The 16,782-nt window shown below is 30.9% G+C and overlaps 2 long non-coding RNA genes across 3 annotated transcripts in view; one reads left to right on the forward strand and one right to left on the reverse strand.

Annotated features, from left to right (window-relative positions):
• LOC126550347 (uncharacterized) overlaps positions 1 to 14,026 on the forward strand; it is a 34,546-nt gene extending 20,520 nt beyond the window's left edge. Inside the window, exons 2-3 of the long non-coding RNA XR_007604419.1 lie at positions 9,556 to 9,720; positions 11,871 to 14,026. This is a non-coding gene — a long non-coding RNA (uncharacterized LOC126550347). The remainder of the gene's footprint in view (positions 1 to 9,555; positions 9,721 to 11,870) is intronic.
• Positions 14,027 to 14,417: 391 nt separating this feature from the next.
• Positions 14,418 to 16,293, reverse strand: LOC126550348 (uncharacterized). Of its 2 annotated transcripts, XR_007604421.1 has the most exons (4): positions 16,190 to 16,293; positions 16,024 to 16,128; positions 14,599 to 14,941; positions 14,418 to 14,529 (listed from the first exon to the last, which is right to left on the reverse strand). It is a non-coding gene; the product is annotated as an uncharacterized LOC126550348 (long non-coding RNA). The 2 variants fall into 2 exon arrangements; XR_007604420.1 differs by lacking the exon at positions 16,190 to 16,293 and having other exon boundaries at positions 14,419 to 14,529; positions 16,024 to 16,180.
• Between the last annotated feature and the right edge of the window lie 489 nt (positions 16,294 to 16,782).

Genomic DNA, 16,782 nt, shown 5'->3' on the forward strand with positions numbered 1-16,782 from the left:
GTCAAAACCAAAGGCTGAGGAAATATGCACACATAACTACTGTTATCTATATAAATTATACAAATATGATCACACGGCGACATAGATAGGCAATATAAAGCTGCTCTTATTAGCTATAAGTAACATGTAGGAACTAACATCAGTTTGTTAGTTTTGTATAATGTAATTAATATGCCATATGCTTTTCTTAAACTTATTGACTTCATAAGTAATGGTAATAATTATAATGTAAAATGTGCGTTATTTTTAACAAAAAAAAAAAATAGTTTGACCTACCACAATACTTATTTTAGCGAAATAAATAAAATAACTATTAGTTAGATATTTAAATAATAATTAAATATTCAAGGTGAACTCGAAACCTAGTAGGTATAGGTTAGTACACAGTAATACATATTATCCGATGTTTTCTTATATAACTTACATAAATTATTATTTTGTTATTAATAAGAGGGTATAATTATATATGTACTATGTTCAAAAATTAAACTGATGTAAAGATAACTATTGACTATAATATTTTGTAGGTAACAATAAAACAAGAATATTATACACAACTGGTATATGTGTAAACTGGGCTACCGAAAAACTTAGATTTTAATATTTACCATGTCTATTAAGGTTTGTACATGTAAAAAGTGTTCTAAAACACAGCCTGTTCTTCTGTTTTTTTTTTTTTTTTTTTTTTGACAACATAAAACTATTTTAGGAAATTATTGTTTGTATGAATTCAATTTACGAAAATTTCAGTACAATGTGAATAGCTTTGTTACATGCTATTTTTCAATTAGTCTATCGGCCAATATTGATAATTATTGTTATTGTAAGGAAATATGTTCTACTCTAGAGTACGATCACCTGTGTTGCATAAGTACAACATTTCTGATTCTGATATTATTCGCTGAGACGTGTATATTATATTAACTTTAGTTTTAAATTTAATCAAAGGTACTTTTGATCCCGAATATCATATTAAAATGATAAATCGTAGTCCTTTGAAGTTTCTTGTGGAATAATTTTCGTTGTTTAATATTCCTCGCCCTTTTCTAAAAATGTTTTCAGATACACGATTACTTAAACGTTGGTGAAATTTGAACACGACACGAGTGCAAAGCAGAGGAAATAAATACTAAATAAAACAACGTTGTTTCGGACCGACATTCATAAAGGCCGGCAGATGTGTACGTACCCAAACGACCAGCGCGCGCGTGGAGAATAATTTATCCCATTTCGACCGGACCAGAACTGCTGAAAAAATATCCTTTTCCGTGAAAAATGGTCTTCTCCGTCGTCATATGCATATACACCAGAATCAAATATTCGCGCGCCACATCGTTTTGAAAACCGTAAGATACATTCGTGGCGGGAAGCATCATAACAATATGCCAGCGTGTCAGATATAGTATTATCTTTATGCATTAATAATGCGCCACGTCTCAAAATCATAATATTATATACATTATCATTATCATACATTATAATATTAAAACACGAAATCCGATTGCGAACTACAAGTCGAATACAAACTCGCCAATGACCGAGTGGTAAAACGATGGGCAGGTACAATGCGGTTACAGTGGTTGTACACTGCACAACGTGCTTTACATAATGATATTACTATTATCGTTGACGGATGCACGCGAGAATTCGAAACTGTATATCGTCACCGATTTGTATGCAACACGCGTATGTATATGCGTATAAGACGGTTGCAACACAACATATTATACACGCCGACCGCAGAAGACACGTCTTAGTAAAAGTGGACTTAGGTACATATACATATTACATGTATACGCCAGACGTGTACAGTTTTTTTCATTCGTTTTCTGTACGTGGACGTTTTTCGGTGTTCATCGGAGGTCTTTTTTTTTCGCCAATTTTTGCGATAAGATTTTCTTCGTTCGTGGTGTTTTTTCAAAATATTATTATCGAGCGGAAGAGCAGCCAACAGTCTCCGTATACGCGTACGGTTAGACGTATTGCCAGCGGCATCGATAATATTATTATATTGTTTTGCTACCGGAAACCTTTGATGCACAATTTGCTATAATATTAGGTATATGAATTGGCTATTATTATAGTCTATAATATTATGTACGAGTAAAAAAAAAAAATTAAAATTAAATGAAACGATGTAGTATCGAATTTTATGGAACACCGCCGTCCGCGTTACAACAAGTGAACACCCTTGCAGAATGCGACTGCCGCGATGGCCGACGTTCAAAAAGAGTTTTCAAACGTGTTTTCGAGCTTATAATATACATATATTCAAGCTAATTGTTTCGAATGTCGTACCTCTTGCAATGTTATTTATATACCCGGTCACCGCCACCGTCTACTTCATTAGCAATTCAGGTACCCTAAGGTAACACGAAAAATTATTCACGAATGTAATTTAATTCTTTATTATTATTATTACTATTATTATTATTATGATACGGACAACGTCGTCGTAAACCTATCGAAGAGTTCAAAAAACCGGTAGCCAAAAGTAATAACGATTATGTTGTTAGATATATTTACATAAACAACAGCTTAAAATAATATACTAATATTATGCACTATGATAATAATTATAATCGCTCATACTTATATTGTGCTAAATTTAAAAGTTTCACCAGACACTGGCTCACTCGATCACTGTATTATATTATTTATGTACGTATAACATACGAATGTTACCTAAGTTACAACATCTCATTAATGTGAATAAAACCAGCCAAAATATTGTTGTGCTAGTAATAATATTATCATAATTTTAAAACACGAATATTTTATGCGAATCAAAAGATTAGCAATGCTATATAAAATGTTTTGCTTTTCAGGTGATTCAAAAAATATAATATAGTATATTAATTGGATAGTATCATAATATAAAATATATCTATAATTATGTTACTGGCCAAAGAAATCCAAAACACGAATTTTCTATGATATGATACTTAGTCAAAATGTTATACTTCGTATTTTGTCTATTCGTGATCAACCTTATTCTGACTGTCTTAAATAATAATAGATAATTATAAAATAAATACTGTTATTCAAATATAATTAAATACGCATAATTAATAATACATTTAATTTAATGATGTAAGGTATAAACTATAATGTTAATTTGAGAAATAAAAAAGTTAGTCATTAATAAATATAATTCTAAAAAATACGACAAAAAGTAAATATTTTTGAGGTACTTACATACGTGATTAATTATAATATTATGATAATATATAGTTATAACCCAACATAAATATTATAATTTTATGATATATCAATTAAATAAGTTATATAATATATTCTCAGTAGGTACCTAAGTATAATATGACGAGTAGATAAAATACGATAAAAATGATAAATTAACTGCGTGTGATCATTAATAATCATAATAAGAGTCACCACAGCTTTACCAAACGAGGTGAGTCACAACAAGGTTTGTCGGGATGAAAGTTGAAATATGAAATTTTGCTCAAGTATCGTGGACCTTTTTTCTCAGTCATTTCCAAGATTTGTTCGATTTATATTTTAGCCGTAACAGATATAAGTATATAACGTAGAATGTATGATATACAAAACCTCTCATATTATTTAGGTAGTGAAATATATGATTTTACTTAGCAGTAATTTGTTTAATAATACATTTATCTAAAGTAGTGTATAATATCAAATTAAATTTGATTACAGATTGCATTTCTATATTGAAAAGAATATAATTATTTATTGAATCAAAAACATTATAATTTTTAAATAATCAATTTTCCGTCTTTCCGGAAAGATCAACATTTAACACGGTTTGTATTCAATATGCAAAATTTTAAAATTAAATCATATTAAATAATATATTAAAATTTAAAATACTTGTTCACCGTATAAATGTATCATCGGAAATGATAATATACTAATTTAACACGATGACGAGTAAAAATGAAATTGTATTATAGTAAATAAAATATATAATATATATGTTACACGTTTTACGTTTTACGTATAATTCGATTTAACGATTATTTAAACGACAAGAACGCCAATTAAAAATATTGTTTGAACGTTAAACATGCAATTTTGCTTATTATATTATAATACGGTATGTTATATACGACAGCCGGTTACGAAAAATTTAAGCTTATTATAATTCCATTTCACATAACTTGAAAAATACAAAGACTTTGCAAGCTTTTGGTAGTATAATTGGTTTGTATTATAATGTGTAGTATTATTACATGATGTGTGTATATCATATTGGAAACGATGGTAACAATCAATTTTCGTTCTGGTCAAAATATGATTTTTCTCTATAAAAATCTTATAGTGAAACCATTTGATGTTAGTTTTCATCAGAAATCTATGTGTGTTTAATGTTTATTATGTTCAAGTATGTTAGATTAATATAATTTTAACCTACTGACAATTTCTGACGGTCGATTGCTATATATTATGATATTGTAACAGGTTGGCCCTTCCTAAAATAATAATAATAATAAATCCAAATAATTAAACACTCAGTGATTCACCAATCATGATTAAACTATTTTTAAATCAATAATGAATGATTTATTTTAATACTGATATTTGAAATTTTAAAAAAATATTATCAACTCCTTGAGATAATTTTCATTGTTGTAAAATTTAATGACGGTACAAACTTCTATTTTTCAAATGAAAACCCACTATACATAATGCAATTTTTTTTTTTATGTTGATAGACCGAGTTTAAAACTTAAACAAGTTGTTCAGTTTAAAAATGTTTATATTAAGGATAAAAGTCTTTAAAAATTGTTTTACAGCAATTTAAATATATGGAATATCGGATGTAAATATAAATATAAATAACTATCAGTTTTAAATTACTATACCCCCGAATACACAATCCTTAGTACGCAAAATTAAGTAAGCTACTCGTTCAAATTTTAATTTTGTTACGTACAAACTATCTGTTATATAATTAATATTTAAAGGTAGGAATGATGTAGTTGTATAAACAGAAGCTTATATCTCCAAAGTACACATTTTAAACAGTACAATCTGATAATTTAAAAAAGAATCATAAGCAATGGCAAGGTACTTTTTTGGGGGAGAGTAGTAGTAATAAGGTTAATGCGCGAGAAAAAAAAGAAGAGCTCTTACCAGTGTGTATGACTGACAAAGCATTAAATTGCACCCGTACTTGTTGTTTTATAAGAATGATACACAAAATATTGTGAATGCTTATTAAATGTAAGCAAAATTTAAAGCTATTAGTTCTTTAAATTGTATTATACACTGTTTGATAAAAAAATGTCTGCACATAAAAAGATTAACCTCGAGATTAATGTAGGTACATATATTTTTTTTTTCAATACGTTAATTCTGTGAATTTCAGTGCATTTTGGTATGATATTGGGTATATTATACGATTTTCGATTGATTTAAAATATGAATGAAAAATAAAAACGTGTCAAGTGCCTTCATAATATCATATATTATATAATATTATATCATGGAATCACGACATTTCGGTATTTTTGAGGGCCTCATAATATAAACGCAGTGTATTCATTATGCTAATCCGGTTCAACTGACGAACAAAATAAAAGAGCTAATTTCAAAGTTTCATTGGCTGAGTTGAGTGTACCACTTTTATACTTAAACATGTACAATACATAATATTATATAGGTACAAGTCACAGGTCCTTAAACCTTATCAAAAAAAGAAATATAAAATAAAAACGAAATAAAATCGTCACGTAAGCCCACTTGCGGAGGCCCACTCTCAGTTTTTATCTGGCCGCAATTATTTTTATTTTTCTGCTCACGCGTCGGAAAACTCCGACCAAGCAACGCGTAATCATTATAACTGGATGACTGAAGACGTACGCGGACCTTATTATATCGTCCGAGAATTTTCCGGCACACCCGGCGCGTCCGTCAGCGCGAAGTTACAAACACACATATACACGCACACGGATTCGTATATAAGTAACGTTGTTAAAACTTACACAGCTGCAGGACCTGTGAATTGTGCAACGCTTTTCTGAAATAGCCCTTTCAACACTGCTCCGACCGGGGCCGCGGCGAAACAATAACAGTAATATCGTTAACGACTTGTATTATATTCCCTACGCCCCGCGTTTGACCGTTAGATAAATTGCACGTGCTTGTTTTAAAATTGAACGCAGGACACTCGTAGAACTTTTTCACGGACACCATATATATATTATTCTTGGGTAAACGAGTTTGAAAAATTGTTCTAGAAATGAGAGTGCCACGACGATGATTCAGAAATATAATATTGTCCTTAATAAGTCATTACTAATTACTATCATATTGATATTTTTTATATCTTAACTCAATATCACGTAGATAAATAATTATTTTTATGATTTCATCATTGTTAAGAAATTCTCTAGTGATACGATTATGCAGTACCTAGGTATATATGTACAACATGTAGGTACATGGTAGACACCAATCCATTTCACGAAACCTTAAAATGACCGTCAATAGATGGTTATAGCTCCAAAAAAAATCAAATAATAATAACGATATTTCTTAACATCATAATGAATTAGATTTGTTTTACTCATTGAAAACATAGAAAACACACTCTCCTACAAAAATTTCTATTATAATTCATTAATCGCACAAGAACAATGAATTAGTGATATTCTCATTATTAAAATCATATGTTTTCAATTTTCAATGAAATAATGATGACCTATTACTGTTGAGATTTTTGAGTATTTTTATGAAAACAAAATATTATAAGACAATAACCGTATGTTCTCCACAGACCACATATATCTACAACGTATTAATACATATTATTATAAACTCGAATCGCGATGAACGTCTCCCTGGTTCCCGCGTACTAAAAAGTAAAAGAGAAAATTCAACTCGTGTTCGTATAATTTTAAGCGTTGAACTCACGTCTAATGTATTATGATGAGTAAAATACAAGTATGTATATATAAATAATCTGTGAATGTGTGAGTGTGTGTGTGTGTGTGTATGTGTGTTTATATTATACGACCGGTATATATCTACCACGGTGGTACGAGTAAATCGTTCCTCTCCTGCACCCCATCACAATATGTCTACAAAAATATATAATAAATATATATATACTTTTTTCCACGCACACACGGAGTCGCTCTCCGTAAACAATAAAAATAATTACACGACATAATAAACCCCCCACCGCGGGTATAAGCGATTCTTGTCAAGTACTTATGTATTTTTCGAAACGTACCTATATTATACGCGCATACTAAATTACTATATGAACGTAGTTAATTTGAAATTATGTAGGCGCCTATATGTGTTTCTGTGTGAGTGTGTGTATGCGAGAGCTGCAGTTTATATTATACACACAGTTTTTTTCATATTTTTGTGGTTACGCGCGATAATGAATGCTATGTAATAATAACCGACGATACGAACCATGTCAGAGATTTGATGATGGGTAAGAGGGAAGAGGGTTGACTGGCGTATATACGTGCCGCGTGTGGTACACTACATTATAATGTAGTTCGAAATGCGGTCGTGATATGTATACACCGTCGAGACGGCGATATTATCATAAATTTACTCGACTAAACCCAAAAATTATACGATTTTTATAATACGAGGTATACACGATTAACTCATATATTATGAATAGCGTCCTATAATACGAAGCTGTAATAGCAAACGTAGAATTAAAATCAACAATTTAAACGGACGGGTAAATGGACAAAAACAATATCTGTCGTCTATAAAAAATAAAAAAAAAAAAAATTCAAAACATTAAACGAGTGCTCGGGGGTTGACTATAGCCAGACAATTACGACGGAAATTGTTTTCGATTTTCCTGTTTTTTTTTTTTTTTGTTTTTTTTTATCGATCAGCAACTCGAGTATTTGAATTCATATAATAATAAATCTGAACACACATTTTGTACACGAAACAGAATTCTATTATCATCCGTAGAGGTCGTCGATAGCGAAACGCATTAAGCAGACTCTGCGTATATAACTCTCACAAACCAAATAATAATCAGTAATCACTATTAATAGTGTTGACCTGTAATAATTTAAATACGGTGTGACCACCGGGGTTGGCGTCGTCGGCGTTGTGCGTCGCCGTATATAATAATATATTATAATAGTATAACGCAGTGGCGTACATCGTACTGTTGTCTGTTATAATAACAATAATATACATAATTTAATGTATATTGTGCATTATTATAAATCCGTTTACAATAACATTTACGCCGATAACTACATCGGCCTGACACTAAATTATGTGATATTATTCCACATTATATAATATACACGCATATTGTTACACTGCGGCTGATGCTGCTGCCGTTGTTGTGTACGCAAACAAAATAATTTGAAATATCACTGCACCAGCACGATAATTGGCAGCGGTCAACGATATAATCGCCTATAGTCTGTGCATAACAATAACAATAATAATATCCACAGTTGTATAAATAAATACGCATTCGTATACGTTGTGGTACGATTTTACTATATAATATTGACGTTTGAGACCGTCTATTCAATGCCGCAAAGCATAGTACGCTACATATTAATAATAGTAATAATCGTGATCGGATATTCTATGTTCTGTGATGTACGTACCTAACGATAATAGCATGTTTAAAATACGTGGGCTGTAAGAATACGTTCTTATAAAGACAACAATAATTGTTGTCATCCGCAGAAAGGCGGATTTGAGAAATTGGCGGAATCGCGAAAGGGATTCTGTGATAATCTTAGAAAACGATAGCACATAATATTCTGATAAGTATGGTTTGAGCTCTAAATAATGTTAAAAAGCATCCAATGTATAGTTTTAAAAACTTAAAAATAAAGTTGATTTGTTTAGTTTCGATTATATATACTCGTACATATATATATGTATATAAATATGTGTATATTTCTTTGTTGCTAATATATTACATATGATAACAATAATATGTATTTAAATAATTTTATTGTAGGCTGAATATAATTTTGTTTTTGCAATATTTAATTCATACAAACGCATGTCAGCGAAGGCAGTATCCATCCATGAATCGGGCATAGAGTTTAAAAAAAATAAAATATACAATCAATTAACATGATTAAATGTTTCGGCTGTAGGACCTTCATGCGTAATTCATATATTTTTTTCTAAAACACAAAATTCAGATACATTTATACAATTCTGTATAATACCTAAGTCCTAAGTGCTGCAACTTTAAAAATAATTACATTGGTTTTGCAATTGATATTTTTTAGTAATTATTTTCGTTTAAATACCTCTGGTTTATTGAAACATACGTAATTAATAACACCCCTTTATTATGAAACTTCAGATCCACTTGATGTACAGTAATTAAGTCAACTTAGCTGTGTAAAATTGTTTCAATATCAATTATCTACCAAATAAAATGTGTGTTATCTGACTCATAGTTTTCAAAAATATATTACATAAATATAGACAAGAATAATAATAGTGTATGCACGTATCTATATTAAATAATGTGTATAGAAAATTTATAGCATAATATTAACCTACATATTATTATTATTAAACTTTTTTCAGAAAGAGTTATTTTGGCATTTTTTCTCGGTCGGTTTAAACGATCCGTCTGCAGAAACATACGCGATGTCGACGACGACTACATGACGTGAAAGATTAATCCGGTGTACCTACGGCAAATATTAATGTACGCATAAACGGAAGCGCTCGTGAATACATTACGACACGGTAAAAATGTGTAAATTATGTAAATTAATATCACGTTCGAGTTGGATGAGCCGCGTGGCGATAATATGTGTTACAAAAAAACTTAGTCTCGTAAGATCGCCGGCCTCGGCTTTGTGAATATGTTTAAAATATGGTCCGATATACGGTTAAGAGAAAATAATATTATGTTGTGAGTGGTTTGGCATGCATTTCTCATATTATAATATTTTATAAGAGAGTAGGTACACAAACACACGCACACACAAACTCGACGACGACGGTGCTTAAACCGGGAAAATAAATTGCTGATCGATTTATTATCGCGATTGAAATCGAAAATATTCGGCCGTGAAGTTTTCTATGTAGGTAAATTCGATTAAAAACGAATAATAATGATAATAATTGGAAAAAATCCCGAGAACGATGATGCGACAGGAATTTCAATATCTTTGTCGTATTCGAATTTTCTATGTCAACTCTTTGTGCCCGCGAAATGCGAATACTCGGCATGCAAACATGTATACTATTTGACAGTATTCGCGTGCAAACAAACACTTTGGTATTTATAAGAAGAAGGAAAAACTCGACCAGAACTTTGTCGCACTATTAAATGACATTATTTTCCTGGTAGTATTAAATGTTTTCCGAGTTTAATAGTTGTTACTTGTTACGATAATATGTTTTTAATTATTGCGAAACGATCCGACTTCAAAGGGAATGATGTATATTTATATTTCGCCTTTCTTACGGTAGTTCTATATTATAATATGATATTATATTGTACTCTTTGTAATTGTATTCGTTTGCACTGCACCGCTCTTGTTACATTACCTACATTTTCGTTATTCCTCTGCAATATATATGTCGACCGTTTTAAACGATCAGTGTAAATTGTTTGAAAATTCTAAAACAAAACAAACAAATAATAATAAAGCTTTACGGTGCTTACTGGTAAAATTCATATTGATTTTTTATTTTATTACATGAAGCTATATTGTATCTACAACCAGTGACGGGCTTAACGGATGTGCAAGAGATGAAATTCATCGAGACTCAAGATTCGTTTTAAGTCTTAAGTCCTAGATTTTCTAACTCTGTAAAATAAGAAATATTGAATAACTAGTAAAAAAAAAGAAAGACATTTTAAGAAATTACCAATACACGTTTGTTTTACACTGTTATGGAATTAGTTTTATATCTAAGTTCTTTTTATTCGATTTAATGGGGCAGGTTAAATACCTTCATTCTTCTTTAAAATGTTTTCTTTTTTAAATCCTTCTTCGCTTTTATTAAATATCAAAAAAAAAAATAGAAATGTAATCAATGCATACTTACAAATAGCAATGTTCTTTTAAAGAGGTCTTAAATATTAGAAGTCGCGCCTCGATCGTTTGAGACTTAGATCTTGCACTGCCGACAACTTGTATTTAAAACACTCTTTGTTCAATCCGCGTCTAAGAAATCACGGTGTTGGATTCGTATAAAATGCAATGTTCGCATAATACCATTACACGTGTTACAAAGATACAGAAGGGGAAAACGCAAAAACGAATTTTAAAAAATACCACTCCACACTTTAGATGATCGTGTATTTCCCATAATACACGGCAGCCTTTTGACACACTCACAAGGGATGTTCTTCGAGCGTGTATAATAAATGCTGCATAATATTATATTATCATACCAAAGTCTATTTATATTTTTTCAATACGGTTGGAACACCAATCTTAGTATATGTGACATAATAATAATAATAATAATAATAATAAATATATTAAATCATTTAGGTACATATAATACGTAATAGGATATTGTATAGCTCTACATCCTTTGATGAAAACTGAGCAGTTTTCAGATATATTACTCCCGCTGACTTCTCAAATCTAGAACGTATTTTTCTAACTGGTCGGATGCCAATAGTGCAGTTGATCGACGCCGGCGGAAAAGTTTCAAATGTCTAAATCCGGTAAAACCGATGTCGGCGACGACGACGTCACGACAAAAACATAGTAATATACGGCGTATTATATCCGCGACAAATAACTGTCACACCGAAACTAGTTTTCCAACTCGCGTGCAATAATATATGCGTGTGCATACATCCTCCGAAGAGTCGCGTCGGCTTTCGGTCCTTTATTTATTTATTTTATGAAGTTTTTTTTTGTCCACAGGCAAACGCGACGAGGACATGTCCGACCTGTGACGGTCGTGTTGCACGCATCGCGTCCTAAGTGGCCTCGTGGATTTTCGGATCACAAAATATACGAGATCCCACACACGAAAACCGTGTAAAAGAGAATTACAAATTGAAATAAACACGACGTATACGACACCATCACTGCGACGACGACGACGGTATCGTATTGTATACGATTATATTATACATAATACCGGTACGCGTCGAACTAAGAAAATAAAAATAATAATAATAGTAATGATTATAAAATAAAACAAACAACAATACCAATAAATATAAAGCGACTTAAGGCAAGAGCGAAAAAAAAACGTGGGCAGACAAAACCGACGCGTCGACCCCCGCGGGACTAGCACGCTCACACACACACACACACACATTGATATATATTATTATACATATTGTAAATACACGTCAGCTGAAAAACCAGAACGTTTTATGGAATGGCTTTCCCCGCTCTTCGTCCATCGTCACAACAACTCATCTCGTCTGTTCGGTTACTCCACGACGACCCCTTATACCGCCACCTTCGGCGACTACCTCCTCCGACACTTCTTCGTCCGACCTGGCTAAAGTCTTTTGAGCGTAATGACGTATTATGGCTAAGGACCACCATACCACCAGAGATTCGACGATGTTAATAATATATTATAATACCTATATATAAACATAAAAACGTCTGCCTTTTAATTGTAAAATATATCATATTCTTTTGCGTTTATGGGAATATTTTGTTTTACATAGCTTAAAGTCAACACCAGCAAACATTCTTTAAAAATAAAAAATTTTTAAATACAAAAAATTATGATATCGGGAACACAAGTCCATACACTTAGTTTTATCATTTATCAATAATTAGGTTCAGTAGGTTCACGAACCTACTTGAAGTGAAATACAAACAATTGACTCGTCATCGAATTTCGTTGATATTTGAGAACAGTTTATTCGGTTAACTAAAAATGGTAATTTTCACAGTTGTTGATTGTAATTTTGACCTATATTGAAATCATTTACAGATGTAATAGTAAGGAATATTTACGCATGAGAAATATTTAAATATCATATTAATACAAAGGTTTTAAACAAAACATATATTTCCCCTAACACTGTGCAGTAATTCATGCTGATAATATTACACTGTACGTCTCTACAATACATAAACATTAGTTATTTAACCATTTCCGGGTACTTTACACATATTATATTTAAAACGTAAGTTGTAAACTTATATAGTATAATGTATCATCAGTAGCTTAATTTAACTATCTTACAGATTTTTGAAAATGTTTTATTACATTTATAACATCAACCGTAATAATAGTTTAAAATTCGTTGTACCTATAAAACTGTAGTTATTTTTGAAACATTTTGGTTATTGAATATTGAAATATTGTTGTTATAATTTTTTTTTTTTTTTTTGTGAGTACTTTAAGTTTGAGTAACTACTGATTAGCGTATCTATAGTGAAAACCAAAACTTTTACAGTGTATATCAGACCACATGGCTCGTCTAAATATGAAACACTTAAAACTATTCAAAAACATTATTATATATTATAATATCAAAATTAAGAAATAAAGTACCTACTTGTCAAAAATTAATGAATACCAACAATTTCTTTAACATCATTATTATGCTATGAGTATAACATTACTATATATTGTACGACCAGGTTATTTTTTTATATACAGTCCGATAAAAATCAATTTTTGTACATAATTATATTGAAAATTCACCATTGTAACGCCCCCGTATGAAACGAATTTTCGTGCACGCCGTCCCGGTGGAATTCCAATTTTTTTTTTCGTTCGCTCGACCCCTTTTTCTTTATTTTCGCCTTTTTTATTATTCCGTTTGCCAGTGAATATATTCGCGTTTGAATAATAATAGCAAAAAAAAAAAAAAACACATGCACGCATATGTAGCATCCCCCACGGGCTCTTCTTTAAATTCTGCAGTGGGGTGACTGTATAGGTCGTGCGAGTATATGTCGCGTACGTTTGTGTAATGGGGTAAGCGAAGAATTCGGATGACGCGTGAGTTGATATTGCATTTTACTACACGCTCGCGACACTGTGACCCGTTTTATATTTTATGTTCGTATCTAAATACTTTCTTTTCTTTTCGGTCCATCGTGGAAAAGAAAAGGTATTTTTTTTATTAAAAAAAAAAGCCAGTAACCACAACAACTCTCCGATTGAACTCAATGTGAGAAAACTTAACCATCTCGCACGCATGACTCATTGCTTTTTCAAAATATTAAAATAATAGTAGGTATATGGGTAGTACCTATAGCATAATGATTATAACGTACATTTATAGTGAATCATTTTCGTCCATGTCATCTAACCTTCTCTTAACGTAACAATTTTTTTTTAAACGCAACATCTAAAATATTATTATACCTACCTAAAAGTTTTTTTGAAGAATGCTAAAAATGACGAAAAAAAAATTCTAATTTACTCAATAATCTCATATGTATAAAAACAAGTGAATAATTCTAAAATATATTATTTTAAAATGTAGAACGAAATTCTGACGTGGAAATCTCACTCGTACAGTATAACGGCTGGCTGCCAGCAGTACTTCAGCTTGACAGTCCGAAGTCTTTTACCGTACTTCGGGATCGCGATTATCTACAAATAATATTATATTAATACTCTATGTTTTTTATATTGCAACTACGTAAATCGAATGATGATTACTAAATATATTAAATATGCATCCTATCATACATGCCTGTATAACATGATATATACATAGTGTGCATACAATATTATTGTTATCAAGTGACCAAGGATGTTTGATCTGTAATCGGTATTCACGTGTTCGCATAATATTATAGTTATATGTGCACGTAAAGGTAAAATATCTCAAAACTTATAGCCTCTCTCGTTTTTGATAAATGATGTTTTGATAGTAACCGCGGCAGCACTCTAATCGATTAATAACTTTAATAATATCAAATTATTAAATAATATTCTAAGTGAATTCAAATCATCGTAGTGTATTATATATCATACGCATATAGGTACTTACATGATATACCTGTACGGAAAAAAAGGTAATTAGTTTACTGTCTTCTGCTTGGGTCATTAATTTTTATTACTTTACGAACATCGCGATGTTATTGCGTTCACGTTATTATCCACGAGTACATACTACATTCGCCGTGTGTAATTGAATTTAAAACGTAAAATTATATTTTAGTAAGTCCTACACGACGAATGTTATAGGTAGATAATAGCTAGGTATACACACATAACGCGTATTATAATGATAAATATATATATTATATTGTGTAAAGAAATTGTGTACACACTGTCGCCGTTCACACGACGTGGAGGGGAAAAAATGTAATTTTTGCGTTTTAAAAACCGGACGGCGTGTACATCATCGTTATTATAATAAGCGAATATCATTAAAAAGCGTCATATTTCCCATTCGTCAAGATAATATTGTAATAGTTTATTTATATTTATATACATAGACATACGCACGCGAGACGAATACTGTCTGCAGCTTATTTACCTGCATACTATATATTATACATATAATATACAGTTTAATATGTTAACGGATTTCACGCCGAGTAATGGCCGGGTCTCTATACTCTCTATGCTGGGTCTCAATTATTATTGACGTATTTTCCGTGAAAAAAAATTGGCATTTATTTACTCTCGAACGAAATAAAATATAAATTGGCAATTATTTTGTAAGGATAAACGATTTTTTCGATCATTTAAACAAAATTAAAAAAAAAAAACAACTATATTTCGTATTCCGCCGCATACGTATAATATTTAAATAAATCGAACCTGATACATAAATTACGTTTTTCGCACAAGCCACGGTATACATGTACAGGTATTCGAAGGATAATACACGCACGCTGCGTCGCAATATATTGTGATGAATAAGTCTATATGTTTATTTTAAATATTAATAGCGTGAACAAAATAAATTAAAAAACAAAAAAAAACCTATATGTAAATATTAAACACAAACTCAAGTGTAAACACGCAAAATATAAAAGTGATATTTTCGGCATGAATAATAAATATGCCAAAGATAAATTTGCGTACTTATTATATTATTATATAGTGTGTAATATTATATTCGTAAGATACTTGATAACAAATTTTCCAACGTAGTCCGAAATGTTTTAATAATTAAACCAAAAAAACCAAAATTGTTCTCGCCACCGATTACAGCACTGTTTTAAACTGATTTTTCTGAAAACGATACATAAATATATAAAATATGTAATTATACTCTACTGTTATTATTACCTACACAATTTATTTGGACATTTTTCACTGTTTGAAACGGCCGTCGCGTCGTCTTCTTCGTTGTCTGGGCAACCGATTTGGGTGGCGATATTTGCCAGGTGACCCTTTCCGCCGCGGGTCTGGCACAATTATTGTTTTAAAAGGAGAACTCATACGCACGCACGACCTCTCATATTTCTTTTCGTCGAGCTCATTCCATTAAAATTTCTTATTACATAAAATGTGTAACTACCGTGTACATCATAAAATGTATACAGTCACTCAAATATATAATACAAAGAGTCCGCCGACGAAAATAGACATATAACATATAATATAATTGGTGTGTATTGTAGGGTGTTGACCTGACCCAATCGCGTAATATATCCTCATGAGTAACACACGTATTTACGTGTTTACTGTTCTATAGATGATATTATTTTATTGCATAAAATCATTTTTTAGTCGTCAATTAGCATTAATAATAAAATATAGATCCTTGTAGGACTCGTATATACGATATGGGATACTATATGTGTTGTTTTCATCGAGTCTATTTTCGTTTTAATCATACATATTATAAATGTATGTAAATCTTGGCTAAGAAATAAATCATAA

Source organism: Aphis gossypii, chromosome 2, assembly GCF_020184175.1.
Source record: "Aphis gossypii isolate Hap1 chromosome 2, ASM2018417v2, whole genome shotgun sequence".
Taxonomy (NCBI): domain Eukaryota; kingdom Metazoa; phylum Arthropoda; class Insecta; order Hemiptera; family Aphididae; genus Aphis; species Aphis gossypii.